The sequence below is a fragment of the Chinchilla lanigera genome, unplaced genomic scaffold (genome assembly GCF_000276665.1).
Source record: "Chinchilla lanigera isolate Chin_1 unplaced genomic scaffold, ChiLan1.0 scaffold00092, whole genome shotgun sequence".
In the NCBI taxonomy this organism is placed as follows: Eukaryota; Metazoa; Chordata; class Mammalia; order Rodentia; family Chinchillidae; genus Chinchilla; species Chinchilla lanigera.
In genome coordinates this window covers 706310-710187 of record NW_004955493.1, presented here as the reverse complement: position 1 = coordinate 710187, position 3878 = coordinate 706310, and the positions used below count along the sequence as shown (strand labels likewise).

Below are 3878 nucleotides of genomic sequence, written 5' to 3'. Positions count from 1 at the left end.
CAGAGGGCGAAGGTCAGGTGCAGTCACAGGAAGCTTTGGCAGACCTGCAGGGCAGCTCTGAAGCCAGGATGGCCATTGGGTTGAGGGCCCAAGCCTTCACCACCCTTGCACTGACCGTCCGGCTACCGCAGGGATGGGGAGGAAAGGCAGCTCTCTGCAGCCAAGGGCAGTTCCTCCAGGGGGCTAACAGCTAAGACTGACCAGTCTGCACCCTGCCCGGTAGCTGGGGAACAGTCCTTCAGGCCTGAAGGGTGGACCTACGCAGCATCTGCCACAGTATCCCATGGTGCTGTCAGATCATGACATTTTGTACTATGCTGTGTAATAACTTAAATTCCCTTACACCTCCAAATAAAACTGTCACCGCAGGAAAATGGGCCCTATTTATCCAGCGACTTGAATTCCCTAGCACATCACGAGTACTGGGGTCACAGCCTACCCAGGGTGAGAAGCACTACCACACTGCACTCACAAGCAGAGCTTCTGTCTTTAATCCTCCAGCTCTCAGCTTCCACCTGCTTCCTTCGCGTTCGGGGAGCAGCCTCCTGGGGAAGCTGGCGGGCATCTTTTTCTGGGGAAAACTCGCCAGAAGAAGTTGAGTGGAACAGTCTGCTCTGGTGCGGCTGCAGCTCGTCATGAAGCACAACTGATCCTCCTTTTCTTCTTCCGTGCCTTCGAGATTCCTCCTGGGCTTCACCAGAGCCTCTGGTGGTCTGGGTGGCTGGTGTGCCGAGTGCCCCAGACCTCCACTTTCCGGGCTGTGGATGCTGCATTTGTTCATTCAGTATCAAAACCAGGCAGGACATTGTTCTGGTCCCTGCGCGTGGTACCAGCCTGCTTCCTTCCTGGTGATCACTCTTGCCTGCTGATTCCTTGGCAGAAGGAACGTCTGATACCTGACGCCTGCTAGTGCATTTCCTTCCCCTGGTAGAACACTCCATTTCCTCCCAGTAAATTATTTTGCGGTCTTAGAGCTTCCCTGTGTCGGAGGCTGCCTCTGCTCCTCTTCTACTGGAGATGGGTCCTCACTATTACACCGGGCGACTGGACAAGCGCTTTGGGGCCCACGTTTATGGGCAGAATGAAGCAGGACTAGGCAGAGAGAGAAATCGGGCTGCCGTGGACCCCGGCGTGCTGTGTCTCAAACCGGCACTGATCAGTAACTGTGCTGGTGGCTGGCGTGGATCCTTGCTTCAGTGATAACGGAAATTAAAACTGAGGCAACAGCATGAATTCACAGGAAGAGTTTTAATTAAAGAATAAGAGAAAATGGGGCGGGACTTCAGGTTGAGGAGAAGGAAAGCTGAAGAGGACACAGCTCTGATGGACAGGAGTAGGCTGGCTTGTTAACAAATCGGGAAGGCGCTGCAGCTGGAGCAGAAAGCTAACAGGGCCACAACTCTGACGGGGATCGGTCCGGTCCATTAACAGCACTCACACTCAGGGTGGGGCACCGTGAATCAGTCCCAGCATCGCACACTCTGGATCCGGCCCCGTCCGTGAAGCCCCACCTATGACCGCATGAGGCTTTGGGGAGACATCTAGGTTCAGCCAGAGCACTTGGTATGTGGGTGTCTTCATCTTCAAGGGGGATGAGTTCGGTTAGATAAATCTCGGGCTAATACACAATGGCAAGCAGAAACGCCAAAATGACACCAAGGGTTTGGAGGCAGTGAACAGCTTTATTTTACTCTGCTGGTCCCGGCAGTCTCGGTACCAACCACAAAGAAAGCCAGGCCCCATCCTCCGGTGGTCTGGGGTTTTTAAAGGGTTTGACAGGCAAAAAAGTACAGAATCAGAACTGTACAGTTTTGATAGGGCAGGGCAGGTCCCTTGACTTTGGGGAACCAGTGGGTCGAATGGAAAGTAGACACAGTGCCCAAGATGTCGGCCTGGACAAAGAACCAGGAAGTGAATAGTGGGCGTCCGAGAACAAGTGAGGAGGCCGTATTACATGGGGCAGGTTGGAAAAATAAAAATAGATTAAAAGGGGCTTCTCCACTTTAAAAGCCTTATATTACCAGCTTTTAAACAGAGACTCCTTAAATGATAAATGTGTCTATCTGCAGAGCTGAACATGGATCTGATGCAAAGTTGTAAGGTAATGGAGACAGACACAGAACGAAGGCAGAGCTATCGAGCTTTATCCTGTTGGTTACCCAGCGGACATCTGTAGCCCAGAGTCACTGTTTTAGCAAAAGCAGCTTTTAAGACCCTGACTGCCCCGGAGAGAAACACAGAGCATTCTTTTAATGAGTAACAGGTGGGTGGTCCTGGAGTTTGTTTATCCTCTGTCCCTCTGTGTTGATCCCAGCAGTTGTATTCTCTCATCTGGCCTGTTCTTGGAGACTGTGGTCAAAGCTTCCTGGCTTTAGTGATGAATCTGGTTTCTGAAGCCTGTGACACTGTTCAGAAGTATGAAGGGGCAGAGAAAAATGTATACCATGCTTTTAAAGGGTAACAGCTCGGGGCTGGGGATTTAGCTCAGTGGCGCAGTGCCTGCCTGGCAGGTGTGAGGTCCTGAGTTCGATTCCCGGCACCAAATAAATAAATAAAAATAAAAAGTAAAGGGTAACAGGTCTTGAGTTAAGGCCCGGGACTGCACCTGCCCTTTATCCCTGAGGTGGTCTTGTCTGTCAGATGCTAGCTGTCCTAGGAAGGCAGGAGCTTGGCCAATGGGCTTTCTTTGCCAGCAGCAGGGAATGGGGGGGCAGGTGGCATAAACATTGTGGCCCTCCCAGGGGACCTGGGCAGCACAGCAGTGTCCATGACAGTTTCTTACAATTTTGCCAATCACTGTGGTCCTGGCATCCACTCTGAAGAGATCTTTCTCCGACTGAGATGGAGGAAGGCCCACAAAGTCTCATTTCCCTATGGGTAAGATGAAGGAAAGGGCGTACTTTATGTGAAACATCTGATATCCAGGTAGAGCCCTGCCTTCCAGACTGTTTGGAAGAGGAAACAGGTGACCTCTCACAAGAACCCTTGAGGTTGGGAGTAGCCCTTTGTACCTGCCATACAGGGTTTATCCAACAAGAAATCTGCCCTGGCTTGGTGTCTGAGTGGAGCACATGAACAGCTGGATAAGCCGGGACCTCCTCAGGTGTGCCTAGAAATCCCTGGGAGGTGTTTAATTACTCCTTGTTGAGGGGCTGAACACTCTGGAGGGCTCAAACTCTTTTCGTCATGTGGAGGATCTACCCCTACACGCTACTCTTTCTTCTAGAACTTATTTCCAAACATTTCTATCTGTACAGTTGTGCATGCCGTGTAATTACATTCACTGTGGGTAGCTGGTCCATGTACAGAACACACCTTCATTCTTTGCACACTCTCTTCCCCTCCCTTCTAGAATTCATTTTCAACGATTTACGCTGTAGTCCCTGAAATCGTCCGCTTCGTCCGCTTTGGAAACGCAAGCCCCGGGAGGGTGCAGCCCTCTTTGGCCTCGCCGGCCGCGCTGTCCCCAGCATCACCACCAACCGCGGCTCGGCTTCCAGTGAGTGTTTGCGGTGTGAGCGAGTGCGAGCGGGAGGAGGGTTATTTTGGAAAAACGAAGGGGGACCTCATCCCGCTCCTAACCGCGACTCCTGTCTGCAGGCCACCCGCGCCTCCTCGGCAGCGCACCCATGGGAAGGGGCGCGGCGGCCAGGCAGGGCGCGCGGGCGAGCCTTTCACACTGCCCTTCCCTGCGGGGCGCTGCGGGCTTCCAAGCCGGCTCCCGTCCCTGAGACGCTGCTCCGCGCTTCTGGCCCCGTCCCGCGTCGGTGTTTCGTCGGGAGTGAGTGAGACCCCGGCGCGCCGCGCAGGCCGCTGCCCGCAGAGGCCCGGCTCTCACGCCGCGCTTTCACGCCTGCGCGGGGCGCCGTCCCGCTGGC

The 3878-nt window shown here is 53.7% G+C and overlaps 1 long non-coding RNA gene across 1 annotated transcript; it reads left to right on the top strand.

Annotated features, from left to right (window-relative positions):
* Window positions 1-589: 589 nt before the first annotated feature.
* Window positions 590-3870, top strand: LOC106146720. Its single transcript, XR_001231283.1, has 4 exons — window positions 590-1563; window positions 2070-2263; window positions 3353-3499; window positions 3601-3870. It is a non-coding gene; the product is annotated as an uncharacterized LOC106146720 (long non-coding RNA).
* The last annotated feature ends 8 nt before the right edge of the window (window positions 3871-3878 follow it).